Here is a 17073-nt window from a genome sequence, read left to right as displayed (position 1 = left end):
CGCCCTGAAGTGTTTCTGCTGCCCTGGTGCAGCCCCGCGTCTCAGTCCCTCCTGTGCGGATTCTCAGGAGCCTCCCGCAGGGCCACAGCCCCGGCAGTGAGCCCCACCTGCCTTGCGGAACACCCAGTGTGCGTGGGCCTGGATCATGGCTCGCTCCAGCTGTCCCCGAACAGCTCCTTGCTCTCCTTGTCTGCTGCCCAGATTTATGGCCCTCTCTTCATTGCCTCCACCTGCGCCTGAGCCGTCTCTCAGTGAGCACCGTGAGCTTACCACCCTCGCCTCTATGATCCACGGAAACCTAGATGATACTTCCTGCAACCCCACGTTCTGTTGCTTCACCAGATGCCACACGTCGCCTACAGCTTTGCTGTACAATAACAACAGTAATAAACTTTACGTTTCTGCAGGAGTTTACACCCTACAGAGGGCTTTCACATACATCATCTCTCTTAACCACACATCTGACCACGTTCTTTCCCCCATCTATAATCTTTCAAAGGCTCCCATAGCTTGCAGGATGAAGTCCAGGCTTCTTACCATGGCATTCAAGGCTTTCGTGCTCATGACTGCTAGCTCTCTCACTAGTCTCCTTTACTGCCTCCCCATCTCCCCTACCCTTTCACGCTCCAGTGACATCAAATTGCTTGTAGGGCACAGCACACACGTCACCCTTTCTCTCATCCTTCGTACCTTGGCTTTTGCTGGCCCTTTGGTCCACAAGTCCTTCCCCACTTTGCCTCTCTCTTTCCTTCCCACCTCAGCCACCGCCATGCCCCTCCCAAGCTGTGCCAGCCCCCTTCTCAGAGCTCAGGATGTCCTGTGCATACCCCTCTGATGGCAAGTACCACTGTGTGTGTGCGGTTTCTTTATTGTGGTAAAAGACACATAAAATTTGCCATCTTAACCATTTTTAACTGTACAATTCACTGGTGTTGAGCAATTTACACTGTTGTACAAGCAGCGTCACTGTCCATTTTCAGAAGTTTTTCATCATGCCAAACTGAAACTGTATCCACCTGTATGAGCCTTCTAGGGCCGCCGTGACAGGTACCACAGCCTGGGGGCTTAAGTCACAGATGTTTATTTTCCCACAGTTCTGGAGGCTGGAAGTCCAGCATCAAGGTGCTGGCAGGGCTGCTGTCTGGTGCGGGCTCTCTTCCTGGCTTGTAGACAGCTGCCTCCTCACCGTGCCCTCACACGGCCTTTTCAAAATCTGCTCATGTGTGGGGAGAGAGAGGGGAAGAGAGCAAGAGGGAGAGAGAGGCGGGCAGAGACAGCACCCATGCTCTGGTGTCTCTTCCTCTTCTTAAAAGGACACCAATCCTATAAGATTAGGGCCCTACCCTTATGACCTCATTCAATCTCAATTTCCTCCCTAAAGGTCATCTCTCCAAATACAGTCACATCAGGGCTTAAGGCTTCAACATAGGAATTTGGGGACACAAATTTGAGGACACAATTCAGTCTGTAATACCATTAAGGAATACCTCCCCCTTTCTTCCCCCCAGCTTCCAGCAACCCCCATTCTCCTTTCTGTCTCTATCAGTTTGACTACTCTAGGAACCTCATATAAGTGGAAGCATCCAGTATTGGTCCTCTTTGGACTAGCTTATTTCAGTGAGCATAATGTCCTCAAGGTTCATCCATGTTGTCGCACACGTCAGAATTTCTTTCCTTTTTACGGCTGAATACTATTCCATTTTATGCACAGACCATGTTTTATCCACTCATCTGTCAATGAAAGCATTGTGTCTTAGGGTGTTTGTCTCTCCCCTGAAGCTGGACACCTTGTCTGAAACTTCTCTCCATCCATGTGCCAAACACAATTGCTGTCTCAATAAATGTTGAACGAATGAATGAGTCAAGCAATTAACATACCAATCATCACACAGCCCTCAAATTTAGGCTGGCTCCTCTGTTACTGCTTTCATTTGACAGATGGATAACCCAGACTGGAACAGTAAAGGACTTTCTGTTATACTCGATTGCCTTTCTTATCCTACTTGTAATTATACTGAGTAGAAATCATCCTGCTTCGTCCAGACGTCATGCCTAATTTCAGACATCAGTTAGAGAATTTCATTTCTGTGATGATGAGTAAACTTCCAGGGGAAAGGATGTTGCGGGTCTTAGAATGATGCAGGGGCAAAGCCAGGGACCTCTGGGCCTACAGATGAGCAAACAGGCAAAGCCAGAATCCTTTATGATGCAAGATCCTAAAACGGGGTTCTCACCCAGGCCAGTTGTGCCCCCAGGAGACATTTGTCGGTGTCTAGAGACCTTTTTGATTGTCCTAACTTCAAGGGAGGTGCTACTGGCATCGAGGGGGTAGAGACCATGGATGCTGCTAAACATCCTACGATGCAGAAAACAGTCCCCACTCCCAGGAAAGAACTATCTGATCCAAATGTCAATAACGCAGAGGTTGGGAAACCCTATCCTAAAAGGAGACGTCAAGAACGAAGTAGTCTTAGCAAGAGGGGTGTAGACAGAGGAGAACACAGGGCCCCTCAAGGAGACCCGGAGGGCAGACATGTGAAGGACCAACCCAGGCCGACCGATAGGTAGACAGAGGCTGCTAGTAGGTATTGAGGGACTTGCTGAAGGTTGAGCCCAATGGTTTGGGGAGTCCTGGGGCTTTCTGGAGGCAAATATTAACATAATGGGTCAGTACCTCCCCCAGCTGGTGATGTTTTATATGTGTCGCCTTCAGGGATGAAATATAAAAATGACATTTATAGACTATGCCAAGACATAGACATGGATATGCAAAATAGTGCCAAATGGGGAAAAAAGCAGGAGGTAAGGTACCGTGTGTGTGCTAGTCCATCTGTGTTCAAACATATACTAATGTACACAGATCAAGATCAGGAAAGTTTGAAATAATGCAGAGGTCATATTCAGCTGTGATCTGTGTTAAGCTTTTACTTTTAAAATCTACTATAAAAATATCCTCTTAGAATTTCAAAAATCAGGAGTGCAGCCTTCTTTCAGATGAACGTCAGCATGCATTGCCCTCTTACACTCCTCCGAGCACAGTGCTGGGCGCTTTGTAGATGTGACTGTATTAAACCCTGGATAACCCAGTGACACAGGCAGTGCTGTGCCTGTTTCTCAGGTGAGAAACCTGACGTTTAGTGATTCTGTAATTGACCCAGGTCACAAAGCAGCAAATGCTGGGCTGGGACGTTCACCAGCTGTGCTGTGCCTGTTCCGGGGTCCGTGGAATATGACGTGCCGCCTGTGGGGTTTGGTGATCTGACCCTGGGGCCGGTTTGATCAACAAGTCATATGGAGTGCCCAGCCTGACTCACTGGGTAACGAGCTCTCCATTGGCAGCTGGGCAGCTATGCAAATCGTTGGTATTGTCTCTCAACTTCTCCGGTGGTCACAACACTTAGATTTCAGCTTCCACGTGATAAATACAATGGTTTGTCCTTAACACACTAATATTAGGACCTGTATTGGGTCTCAATCATTTCATAAAACCAAAACGAATTCTAAATTGTGTTTATATCAGTGTTCACAAAACAGAAGTAGGTGAATATATCCCCCCAAACATGATCCAGTCTTAACTGCAAATCATTCCAATTGTCTGTTGCTGTGCCACGTAAAAACGGTTTACTTAACATTCGTAAACTTTAAAATTTGATCACGCTTTGACAAATTTTACTCCTTTCCTCATTTTCCATTGGTAATCTAATATTTCAGGTTTTCAAAATGTAAGCAACACAGTGCTGTCCTTTTATATCAGACTCCACTGGCAAAGTTAGGGCTCCAAGGTCACGCGTTTTCTGTGACAGGGTGCGCAGCCGGGCAGCGTGCCTTCCCTTGAGCCCGGCCAGCACAGGGACTGCATTTGCTCTGCAGTTATTGTCTTGGGTCAGGGGCCCCGGAAGCAGAGCCTGAGACAGGGATTCAGTGCACGCTTTTTTTTGTGGTGTGCTCTCTAGGAAGAACTATAAGTGAGTGAGGGAAGCAGCATCGGGAGGGGGGAGATGAGCAGGGAGGGCCATGACTCCCACTGCAGTGGGGAGCTCTGGAGCATAAACCTCACCCCAGCCTTGTCCCCCACTTAGCCAAGGGGATTGGCTTTTTATACCCTCCCCTGACAGTCAGTCACTGGTGTAGGCTGCAGGTTGGGGTGTAACTTGCCCAGTGAGGGGCCACCTAGGAGCCAAGAGCAATCAGAAGCCAAACTCCCAGCACCCAGAGGAGGGATAGGAAGACGGGTGTGGTGGGCAGTGATGGCACGGAGCCAAGAAAGGGGATCAACACGAGGGCGCCAAGAACATCTATAACATTCTTTTCTCTCTGTCTAAGGTCAAGTTTTTCTAAAGAACACTGTATTATAAAATATTCATATATAAAGTAAGAACTAAATAAAGCACACAGGCAAATATAATTAGAACCTTCCTCATGAAACTTTCACTGTTCTAATTCTTGTTTTTCTCTTATTCCTAATCATAAAGCTTAATGAGAATATATTTTTATAGCTTATCTCAATGTGAAACCCAAGTTCATGTGCAAGACCAGGGGCTTCAAGTGTCTGGAGGCCTCACTACCACTTTGATAACCACCGATTTGAACTTCTCAGCCGGAGAAACTAGACTGGCCTGGTCTGACCCTCGACCAGTGGCGATCAGGACTCTTGCCACTCAACCTGCGCTCTTGTTTTCTCAGCACAAAGAAGACACTGCCAGGGTAAGGGACGGCACCTCCTCCTTAGCTCCCTGCCCCAGTGTTTCTGGCAAATGCAGTAAAAGAAAGAGCTGAGTCGCACTGGCTGTCCCCCACACCCAACCATCTTCTCTTCGCTACCTTTTCTATTCTAATTCAGTGGAGAAGATCACCCTTCTTGGCCTCTTGCCTTTGACCAAACTAGGAAGGCCTGGTCAGAACCCAAATTTTCCTTTGACGGTCCCCATAGCAACAGTTTCTTTCCTGACACTAGTGCTTTCCGTTAACTACTGTTACAAAAATCTCGGTTTGCACCAGAACATTACTTTTTAAAACACATTTAAATAGACTTTGATAAGGATTTTATACAGAGCCATAAAGCAGTTTCACCACAGTGATTCGTACATATCTAGACGTGGTTTATGATTATGGCCTTTAATTTACCCCATAATCATCATCATCCTCCTAACGGCATGATGAATGACATAGAGATCCATGTGAAGATTTATATTATATATTTAAGATGTGAAAACATTTAGAGAAAATGACTCCATGTGAAGAATCTTCATGGGTAAAGATTTGAAGGGTGAATTGGCATGGCGAGACTCCGATGATCAGTTTGTAACGGGCCTGTCTATTTCCCGCTTGTGCTACAGTGTGCAAATGCTGCTGCAATATTTTTATCTACCCCCAAAATGATAGAGCACTTTTTGTCAGGTCATAAGCCTCCATCGTCTATTCTCCTGCTTTAGGGCCATCTGCAAATTCCACTCGGACACCATCACCATCTATCACATTGTAGTTTAAAATGTACCAATCAGAGATAGCTCGTGGCTGAACTGTTGGTGACAGCTGAGATGGACCAGGCTGCCCAGCAGAGGGAAACTTCAATACTCTCAGCCACTCATTTTGTGGAGCACTTCATTCATTTGGACAACCTGTAGTCACAGCTGCCAAGTTTGCCCGTGGAAGATGCCTTGAAATGAAGAGTGGCCGAGGGGTTGATTTCATGTTTAGTAAGCAAGAGTCTGAGATAATTTGCATCCACTGCATGAGGGATTGTCCTCCAAATCCTGGAGTCCTTTTCATGTATGTGTGGGATCATCAATAAAATTCACAGAGATAGACAGTGAATATAGTTTAGGGGAAAGCAAGAGGCATTTTGTAAGGTCAAGAGCCTGCCAGGCAAAGACACTGGATTCCTGTCAGAATTCTAATCAGTTTCTCTCCAAAGCCAAAATTTACACTTGCCCGATGCCTGCATCTAAGCAAACAGGAGGGTAATTCTCCTGTCAGGGTTCATGGCATCTCCACCACACACCCAGTCTGGCAGCCAAGGGAAGGGGAGCCTCCCTCCAGTTGGGAACTGTCTGTGAGGGCACTGGGTAACGGGGGAGAGGCCCTTCCCTCCGGGGCTTGAGAAATGAGCACACGGATGGAGTCCAGCATCCCGGGCTGGGAAATCTCCATAGCAACACATTCCTGCTGTAACCCTTCTTGGTCCAAAGATTCTAAACCAGACCTTTTAGCAGAACTGGGAGGTGGGAGGATATGCTTATTACAAAGAGATAGTCTTGCCCTTCTCCCTCCTCAGATCCTACCACCCACCCACACTGACCCCAAAGGCAACCACACACACATATACCAACGGGCTAAAAGGAGGAAAGGCTCTGTTCATGCCTCTATCTCCCAGGGCAGATATCTTTAACCTAGGAGTCCTCATCTGATGAGGAAAGAGAATCAACAGAGCCATTATTTGTACACAGTAGCCACTTCAAAAGCAAAACAGGGAAGTATTTCTTCCCAAAAGTGATGGCACTGGATCTGTTGGAAGAGGAGACTCCATCTCTGTGCTTGCCTCCATCCCTGGTTTCATGGGCAGTGAACACTGGGATCCAATCCATGCTCAAAGACAAGCCAAACAACCCTTGTGGATCTGGTGAGAGGTGCTGGTAGCAGGGGTGGTCTTAAACTTCATGGTAAGAATATAAGGCCTGGGGTGTCTGTGGAGTGGGAGAGTCCAGACAGCCAAAGGGACAAAGCTGGGCCAAAGAGGGGAGAAGAGTACAGCTGACCATTCCAGAGGTCACCAGCAGATAAAGAGAGGGGCATCTAGACTCCTGGACCTCAGATTTAGCATGAATCAGAATCATCTGGAAGATTTGTTAAAACACCAACTGCTGGACTCCACCCCTAGAGTTTCTGAATCAATGGATCTGGGAAGAGGCTGGAGGATTCGGGTTTCTAGCAAGTCCCCAGGTGATGCTAGAATCCTGAGACCGTTCTTTAGGAGCCCCTTGTCTAGACTTCCCAGTGACCTGCTCTGTACTCTCTGTCCTAGGACAGCACAGGGAGTGCTAAGGGAAGGAGGCAGAGAGTGGTGACCTAGGAGGCTGATGCCAGGTACTGTTTACTTCTCATGTAATCCTGCCAGCAATCCCAGGAGACAGGTATGGCTTTCCCATCTTCCTGATGAGGAAAGTGGCTTGAGAGGTTATTTCTCAAGTTCACACAGCTCCTGTCTATCAAAATCTGATTTAATTGATCTGGGGGCCAAGTATCAGATTGTCCGTCGCTCCCAGGTGACTGTCACATGCAGTGAGAGCTGAGAGCCACTGGTGTGGGCTTTCACTCCGAACCAGCTGCCCAAACAAGAGCCCACTGACTCCACATTGTGGAGGTTCTTCCTCAGGATCTGCAGTGGAAGGCGAGGGTTTCCAAAGTCATTTTTTGAAAAGGACTTTTTTTTACATTCTGGGATTAGGGGAGATGTCAGGGAAGGGAGGCATTAGTGAGCAAAGATATTGAGGAAGGGTTGTTTTTGAAACAGAGAATTTGGATGTCATTCCAGGTTACTGCTGTCTTCTAGCTCTCTTGAGGCAGTAGGCTCAAGTTCTAGAACTATCACACTTGGAGGCATGATTAGCCATCATACCTCACACCCAGTATGACCTGGCCGGTGGTTATGACTCATCTATTACCCCACTGTATCGACCATGGTCTCCACAGGAAAAAAATGGCCCACTCAAATGAAGACAATCTGAGGACTGCTCAGTAAGGTGCTAGTTACAAAGCTGGGGCAAGTGGGGTAACCACGAGATAGTGCAGTCCCCAGAAGGAGAGAAGTGTGCAGAGACGGCTACCCGGAGAAGAATAATGACTCCCAGTCAAGGTCAGCCTGAAGCTACTCCACAAGACAGAAGCCAGCAGAATAAATATCCCAACCCTGTGCCATGCTGGTCACTGTTTAAAAGCTGACTTTCTGTAAATTCTTTCAATGTGTAGCATTTGCCTATTTTCTTTTTTTTTCATAGTCCGCTGAGGCATTTTATTTGCACATGCGCATTACATCCCTAGAAAAAGAATCCCAGGATTTTCCCTCCTGTGTGTTTTCGTCTTGCTTCTTCATGGTCCATGATGGCAGCTGAGGTTGTCAGTACAATAAAACCAAACTGACGGGACGGGAACAAGTTATTTTCCCATTTTTCTAGATCTTTCAGTTGCACGTCAAATCTGGGGCTGATCACTCCACACTTGTTTAACCTGCCCGTGAGGTTCACAACAATCTTCCCAGCTCTGTGGTCATCGATGATTTCAAATTCGCCAATGTAACCATGCTTCATCATCACAGTCAGAAACCGGACAATGACTTTGGAGCACGGCCTAATGAGCACCTGGCGTTTGCCCCTCTTCTCGGCATTGTTGACGCTCTTGAGAGCATCAGCCAGGACATTCATGCGCACCATTGTGGCAGCACGGAAAGATGGCGGAAAGAGGCGCCTATTTTCTTGATGTCAGTACTCTACCCATGACCTATTTCAGGCTACCAACCTGAGGTCACTGCATGCAGAATTGGCAAGAGGTGTGCACAATTGGCTCTAGTGAGCTGGTACTAGTAGGCTCCAGCCCACCACTGCACCAACCTCACTCTGCCCCCCTTACCCCAATCTCCTGCCAGATCTCCTCATTGACCACATACCAAGCCAGAGGGGAAGGGAACCAACGGAGGTAGGCCATATGCACAGCTTCTCAGTCTGCCAGGATGGGGCAGCATCAAGAAGAGAAGAAGAGCTTTACAGAGGTGCCCCAGGGGAAGTAGTTTGGCCTTTTCCTTCAGGCTCCTCAGCACTCAGGACCCCTCACTTGTCTGAACCTTTTCCTGGCTGCACCCTGGGGTGCCTATGTGTTGCCTCTATGACCCAAGTTCTACTGCAAAAGCAAGATAAATCTGGCATGCGCTCAAAGCTGAAATGTAAGAGAAGTTCTCACCTGAAGACTTGAATCTCCTGCTTTTTTTCTTTGTTCCATCATGTGAAGAAGAAATTAAGCCGAGACAGTCCAGTTGTGGAGAGCCCAGAGCCATGAATTTATTGAGCCTGCTGAGAGTTAGAAATCTTAACATAGGCCATTTGCTCCTGGTTCATACGACAAGCATTTACTGGGCTCCTACCATGTGCAGGGCACTGGGCTAGAGCTGAAAGGAATTGCTTCCCACAGTAGCAATGAGTTTGCACAGACTCATCAGCCACACTCCTTTTACCACTAGTCCTTCTTCTCTCAGGTCTGCCAGGAAACAGGAACTGCTCTAGATCTTTCACAAGGTTGGCCTTTGATTTGGGAATGGGTTACGTGGCGACAGAAATTCCGGGAAGCAATCTGGGGACAAGTTAGCCACAGAGGAAGCTCCTACCACCCCTAGAGCTGGGGGGCCAATGGGAGGGGGTGGAGTTCTCAGAGTCTGGGTTCAGTGGGGACTGGAGCCTGAAAAGGATGCAGCCACAGGAAGCAGAGAGAGAGGGAAAAGTGCTGTGGCTCCCCTCCCCCCACCCTCTAATCGCTTGTTTGTTGTTCTCATTGGCTGCACCTGCCCAGCTGGTGGGGAACACAGTTCTCTGCACAGAGCAGAGAAGGGGAAAGGGGAGATGGCTGTAAGTGCAAACAGGCCGTTCAAGGCCCAGTGTAATCCTTGGGTGCATCTGTGGTTTGTTATCTGGAGCAAGCAGGTAACGTGCTTTGGTCAGCGAGTCCAGGGAAGCCAACTCATCATAATGGGACTGAGGAGTCAGAGTCGGCTCCGTAGCTCACATTCTAGGCGTCCATGTCATCAGTCTCTTAAAGCACCCTCTTCCTTATAGGTCCCTCCTTGTCCCTATCCCTTCCTGTACATTCCACCCCACCCCTCCCCATTCAGGATATAGACGACCAAGCAACCTCCAGACCCCATCTGGTGGGCCCTCCCAATTGGACTCTGATGGTTGACTTTTACACAAGCAGACTGCTTTATGGAACATGTCTGATAAGCTATCCGGAATATTTAGTGAGTGTTGATGTTTCTGCTCTGCTGAGGAGGAAATTGACCCACACTAGTTTGTTGGCTTGCCTAAGGTCACCAAACATATTATCAGGAGTTCCAGAATTGAACCCAAAGCTCCTGAGTCATGGCCGGGTGACAAGCCCCATTGCACCATGTGGCTCTTTGTGGCTATAATAAGATCCCTCTCTAGAGAGAGCCTCCTCCAGGGTTTGCTGAGATAAGCTGGATGCAGGGCTCTGCGTGTGTGCCTTAACTGGGCGGTGAGCCACCAGCCGTCTGCCAGGAGGAGTGACTCTCCAGAGGAGAGGAGGCGGGGAACGCCTCAAGGGGCAGTTTGCAGGAGGTAGCCTTTTACCCCGGACAGCCCAAGGTCAGATCAAGACATGACACTGTTATTGTATCTGTTTTGTCTATATTGTGGCTGGGTCTACCACAAGTTGAGAAAAACCTTTCTCAATTGCATAACTATTTATAGCATTTGCCAATTTTCTTGGTGCAAATTTTCTCCCCATGGTCCATTTCAAGCTACCAACATGAGGTCAGTGGACACAGACTTGCGAAGAGACGTGCACAGTCAGCTGCAGCCCACGGTTGCCCCAACCTCACCCCACCCCCAGCGCCAAGTAAGGACTATCAGCTTATACTGCTGCTGAAGTTTCCATCCAGAGCTTATGACGTGTGACACCCATCCCAAAAAAGTAAGGATTCTGAGGCCCTGGTGGACAAAGTGGGCTTGGATATTACCTTTGCTAGGTTATGCCTGGAAATAAGCACAGGTTTACCACCACATCTGCTCCCCAGCTTTGAGGTTAAGGGCATGACACTGCCTGGATTCTAATCCTTGCTTTGTTACTTACTAGTTCTGAAACCTCAGGCATTTATTTAACTTCTCTGTGCCTTAGTTTCCCCATCTAACTAACGGGAATAATAATACTATGGATCTCATAGGTGGTTATGAAGCTTAAATTATTTAGAAGCTGTTCAAGATTTAACATAGTGCATGGCACAAGCAAGCCCCCAATCAATGTCATATATCATCACTACTACATGTTGGTGGATGAAAGGTGCTCCTGTTAACACGTGAGGAGGTAAGGGTAAGCTTGGACATAGATCATCCTTAGCTGTCCTGAGGATCAAGAAAATCCATATGGAATGGTAGACTGTCATTTCTGGAAAAAGTGTTGAGGATATTTAGTCCAAGCTCCCACCCAAAAGAGAAATCCCTCTGCTACACCAGTTTCTGCTGGAACATCTCCAGGAGCAGGAGTTTTCTTCCCAAGGCTACTTCTTCCATTGTTAGCCCTGCGCCCAATTCTGAATAAAGATCAGCCTCCCAGCAATGCACAGTCCATTGGTCCTAGCTGGTCCCGCTAGAACCATATGGAAGAGTTTGATCCCTCTTCTGCCTAAGAAGAAATAAGTTGGCATTCTTGGATCACCAGCAACAGTGACCAGCTCTGTTAACCAACTCTAAATGTAAGCTGTGTTAGCTCACAGAGTTGAGTGACTGAGAGCTGACCCACAGGAACGCTGGCGCTCTGAGGACCTTGAATGCTTGAATGCTTGAAACCACTGGACAGTCCCTCAGGCCCTGCGGGCCAGGTACAACCATATTCCATCTTTGTGTTACTCATTCTGCTCACCATTGGGAGTTGCACAGAAAGGAAGTAAATGACCAGCTCAGCTCAAATGTCATCCTTTGGTTGGGGGAGCAGAGGGCACCTTGATTAATAGTCCCACCAGGATTGTACTCAGTGAGTACAAAGTAGGTCTCAAAAATCAAACCCAAACAAACAAACAAAAAAGTCTAACCAAAAAGTAAGGTGGGCAATGTCTTCCAAGGCCCACCCTTCCAATCTTGAAGATGCCACCCTGACCCATGTCAGGTATTCCTCCACAGGCTAAGGATTCCACACGTCCTCTGCAGACAACAGTAGAGAGAGTTAGCGATGAGTTTGGCTGAGGCATTAAATCGAGTTCAAATGCTTGGATCCCCCGTTTATGATCTATGTGACTCAGGGCACGTCCTTTAGCTTCTGAGGTCAGTTTCCTCAACTATAAAATGGGGATAATAAAGGCATAGACTTCGTAGAGTTGTTGGAAAAATGAAATGAATGTGTTAGAGTAGTTTTTGATGCCCAACTGGTACTCAAAAATCATAGGTATTGTCAAGATGATTCTAGTTTGGCAGAATGGGGCTTTTGCTAACACAGTGAAGGGCATTTCTTTTAAAAAGTAACATCATCAAGTTATTAGCTAAACATTACTTAATTATATTATGTAGGTATAGCTACACCAGGGAGTCATTAAAAAGAATACAAATACCTGGAGTCTGGTACTTTCTTGATTATGTTTTAACTACTACTGAATATTCTTAAATATAACTCTTGTTTTTCTTTCTAGGTCTGAGTAGTAAAAAGTTTCTACCCATTCTGAAATTTTCAGTACAGCAATATCTTTCCCTTACTGCTCCTCCTGACCTCTCACTCCCTTAGCCATCAAAAGCCCAAAAGTTATTTCATCTGGGTTACTGGGTAAGTATATATTTATATTATTCCAGAATAATAGAAGCTTCAAATCAAACAGATGAGCATCTTCGCAATAGAAAGATCTAACAGAAGAACTTCTGCAAAATGCATCGAGCCCCAGTAGCTCTGGGCTTTAGTGAACAAGACAGACACGAAGATCCTGTCCTCACGACTTGCGTTCTGTCTACATGGGTATGTACCTCCACCCTGCACCTCCCACGTTACACTACAGAGGTGTGTACACATATATTTCACCCTGCCGCTTCCCAGTTCTTCTAGACATTTCACCTTGTTCATCTCTCTTAGCATACAGGTGTTCATTGAATGGACTGATGAATAAACAAATCAATAGAGGAATGAGTGAATGAACCTGTGTATTCACATTATTCCCTGCCTGCAACATGCAATGTTAAATTTTCTGAAACGAAATTTTCCTCTATGGATGAACCATTAACCGTGGTGTTGAAGCATTGAGAAACCCACTCCCAGTTGCTTTCCCTTCTGGAAGCAGGAGGAGGATGGAGCAGCGTTTTGTTTTATGCCGAGCACCTGCGTGGACAGTCAACTGTGGGCTGTTTCTCTGTAAAGTCTGGGCAGGCGCTGCTGAGGGACACTATTGACAGAATAGGGCTCTTGCGTGCAGTTGGGCCCAAATCCTGCTGCCGGGAACCCAGAAGCTGCCACCAGTCACTCCTCCCCAAACACTAGAGCTTGAGAAATGTGACACTGGGCTGGCATTTCTTCCTCACTCTCCTCAGGAAAATGGGCCTTGACAGTGCTGTTAACGGGCCCTGTCGCTGCACTTCCAGAGAATTTCCTTCAGTGAACTCTTGTTAAGCCAAAAAGCAAGTCCAAAGTGTGGCACTAACTAGGGGAATAATTCAGAACATTCACCAATGTTCGTTCAAAAACCTCAAGCAAACAAGCCCCTTCCACGTGACAGGTCTCGCGTAACTGAAGCCAGAGGCATTTGAATTTTGCCTGCAGCGTCCATTCAGTCCAGTTCCGTGAGCATTTGCTGCACACCCACTGAGTCCCCAGCACCAGGCCTGGAGCCGTGGGGGCCACAGGAGAGGCAGTCTAGAGCCACAGGGGTTGATCCGGGTGCACTCCTCAGCCCCCTGCTCACTCTGACATACAGACCCTGCCCCCTGCCCAGACTTCTCCTGGCCATCTGCTCATCCCACCTCTGCTGTGTGCTAAGCTGTCACTGAGATGGAGTGTCATCAAATAGTGTCTGCCACCTACTTAATTTAACATCCTCCCAAGTTCCCTGCAGATTTCCTTCTGGCTGTGTTCGGGGAGCATGCTGCAGATGTCTCACGGTGAGGGACTCTCTTCACACCAGCTGCTGCGCTCCGGGAGGCCAGGCCCCACTTCTGTGAGCTCTGGCCAGGCTCGTGGCTTCTCAGACCACCTGAGGAGATGCCCTAGGGAGAGCCTACCAGCGGCACCAGTGTTTGTCCCCAGACCTGCGTGGCTCAGTTAGGCTGGCCCTGCCCAGCAGCCTCAGGCGCTCAGACAGGTGCAGGGACAAGCCAGGGCTCCAGCAGTGCTCTCGCGGCGCGGACTCACCGGCAGCTCTTCCCCACCCCTTCCCGACAACCCGCTGGGTGCAGTCCTTGCTCATCTCTTCTCATTCCCCAGCCTGCCCCTGCTGACCGCATTCACTCTCAAATCTTCAATTACTACACCCTGACAATTCCTAAAGCTATGTGTGCAGCCCCCTCTCCTGCCGCTGATCTGGGCGCCCAGCGCCCCAAGTGGCCACCTGCACCAAGCAGTTGCAGCGCCTCATGGTCACTACCCTCCCACAAGCCCTCTTCTCTTCCCAAACATCCACAGCTTGCTCACCCGAGAGGGGACGAGTATCCCCCCAACTCTTCTCTGAGCCTCCCCGACAGCCAGCTGGTCTCTTGGTCCTGCTTCGTCTCAGCACCATGGCCCGAAGGCCTTTCTGCTTTCCCATTTACATTGCCATAATATATATAATTCTATATATAATCTCTCTGAGTTTTCTAAAGACCCTTACCCCAATCCATTTTACACTGCCAGAGAGAGACTTTTTAAACACGATGTAATCATGGTGTCACCCTGCTCAGAACCCCACAGGGGCCTCTTGCCTGTGGCAAGGGTGAGAGTCATAAGCAGCTTGCTGGGTGCCAGGCCCCCTTCGAAGCAGTTGGCATGCAGTAACTCACCCAGCCCTCCCAACAACCTGGGAGGAGAGTACTGCCATTATCCTCATTTTAGAGACGAATAAACTGAGGCACAGAGAGGTCGTTCAGACAACAAGTGGTGGACCCAGAATTCAAATCGCTGTCCGTGTTCTCAATCTCTGTGCTGCATCACCTCTCAAGCTGTTATTATTTCCTTTAGCAGAGGGGTCCTTTTTATTCTCAAATCAAGCCTCACGTGGGATCCTACAACCACATATGAAACTGATAAGTGATTAAACGGGGAGGGGACATGGGACCCAAAGACAGCCCTCTTAGTGTCTCCCGCTTTCATGGGCCCCGAGGCTCCTTCTTGGGACCCCAGGACCGGGTGGGGCCGACTGGAAAACAGCGGCCTGTGGGCTGACTGGCTCAGCTGATGTGGTAGTTCAAGAGCAGATCCCAGGCCCGAGCGCCCGGGACGGTGGCCGCTAAGGATCAGGGAGCTGTGGAGGCGAGCAAATGTCCTCAGAGCCAGGGTGAAGGGTGAAAAGGGTGCCAGGGGGCCACTGAGGAGATGGACGGGTGAGGAAGATGAGAGCCAGAGGAGGAAGGTGCAGGAGCGGTGGGGTCCCAGGGTGGCGTCGGAGGGGCAGAGAGCTCAGGATGCAAAGTGAGGGGTGCCTGCTGCAGTCAGGCAGGCCGATCCGCAGACTGGGCTCTCCTTCTCAAAGAATTGCACACGTCCCTCCTGTCTGCAGGCCCTCCTTGCTGCCCCGCCTGGCTGGTGCCTACCCACGCCTCAGGCAACAGCTCCGGTGCCACCTCCTCAGCCAGGCGTTTCCCGACTCTGCCAGGCTGAGTTCATTGTGCCCCTCTGTGCTTCTCACCACGCGCCTCCTTTGCAGTGGCACCCAGCATTTCCTTACATACTGACCTCTGTCCCTGGTCCCCAGGGCAATCATATGGGAATCATTCTGATGATAGGAGCGATTAGGTCCAGGCATCCTATTCTCCAAAGCTCCCAGATGCCCCAGTGCGCAGCCAAGGTGCGACCTCTGAGCAGGAGGGGGAGAAACTCCAATGCAGGCACTGTTTTCCCTCCAGCTCCACCTCCTGGGTGGGGCCTCACCCATACAGGCATGTCATGATGGAGTGAGTGACCTGGGAGCCTCGGGAGCGGGTAACGCCGGCGCCATGCTCCTCCACCCTCTCTTGGAGGGTGCCCTGTAGACAGTCCCAGTTTTTCTCCCCTCCTCCTTCCAATCAAGCTGACTCTCCCACTCCTGCTCCCTGAGGTCAGTCAGTAGAAGCCATAGGCTCTCAGAGTGCAGACGGCCTGAGATGTTGTCTAATTCACTTCCCACCCACTGCAAGTCTGGGAGCTCATCAGAGGCGACCCTGACATTCCTCTGCACCCACTCGGACGCTGCCCTGTCGCCAGTTCCCCAGCCACTGGCTCCGCTGTGGTCTTCCCCGAATGCCTGGGAAGCAGCACGCTGTGGGGCAAAGAGCTCAGTCTCTGGAATGGACCCTGGGGTGAATCCTGCGTGGCCTCATCTCTCTGGGTCCCAAATTCCTCATCTGTAAAAATATAGACACTAACATTCACTCCTACAGTTTAGCATTCACAATAAACGCTGCATTGTTTTTCTGTTTCATTTGTTGCATTTAGAACAATGTCTGACAGAAAAAATAAATACTCCTTAAAGAGTAATTGACTGAATGAATAAATAGAAGGAGGCAGTGTTTGTGAAGTGCCTGGCACTTCCACACAGCAGTACTTAATTTAAGTGTGCAGGGATAATATTTTTGAAATAGCAACCAACTATCTTCCCCAGCGTCTCCGTCAGCTAGCTTCCTGGGCTCATTGCCCCAGGGGTGGAATGAGATGCAGCATAAGAGAAAACCAGCCTGTGAATCTTTTTCTGGCTTTGGTTTCCAATCCTTGCCCTGGGCAAGGACACAAAGGTGAGGGGTGGGGTTTGGGAGAGTGGAGTTTCTCCCAGAAACCGGGGACACAGAGGGAACAGTGAGGAACACAGAGGCTGGCGAAGTCTAGGGGAGAGAGTGGACTAAAGTCCGTGAGGGGCGAGGTGTTTCCACGGAGACGCCCCAGGGGGGGCAGAGCCGCCCCCTCCACTGCCTGAGTCCCGCTCATCCCCAGCAGCCAGGAAGCCCGTGAGGTGAGCAAAGGGTCAAGGGGCCGGGCCAGGGGCTGAGTCATTGCCCGCCTTTCACCCAATCACAGCCTTCACTGCCTGCCACTCCCAGGGGCCAAGCCAGCCGACCTGCCTGCAAGGGTCGCGCAGGATGTCCTGCGAGGGCAGCCAGACCAGTTGCGCCCGCGGAGTGCCCAATGAGAGGGTGCCTCCCGGGGCCTGACACGAAGCCT

General features: G+C 49.3%; 1 pseudogene; it reads right to left on the bottom strand.

Annotated features, from left to right (window-relative positions):
- Nucleotides 1-7994: 7994 nt before the first annotated feature.
- On the bottom strand, nucleotides 7995-8452 carry LOC106843232 (small ribosomal subunit protein uS8 pseudogene; annotated as a pseudogene).
- Nucleotides 8453-17073: the final 8621 nt, after the last annotated feature.

Source organism: Equus asinus, chromosome 8 (assembly GCF_041296235.1).
Source record: "Equus asinus isolate D_3611 breed Donkey chromosome 8, EquAss-T2T_v2, whole genome shotgun sequence".
NCBI lineage: Eukaryota > Metazoa > Chordata > Mammalia > Perissodactyla > Equidae > Equus > Equus asinus.
This window is presented reverse-complemented; position numbering and strand designations above follow the sequence as displayed.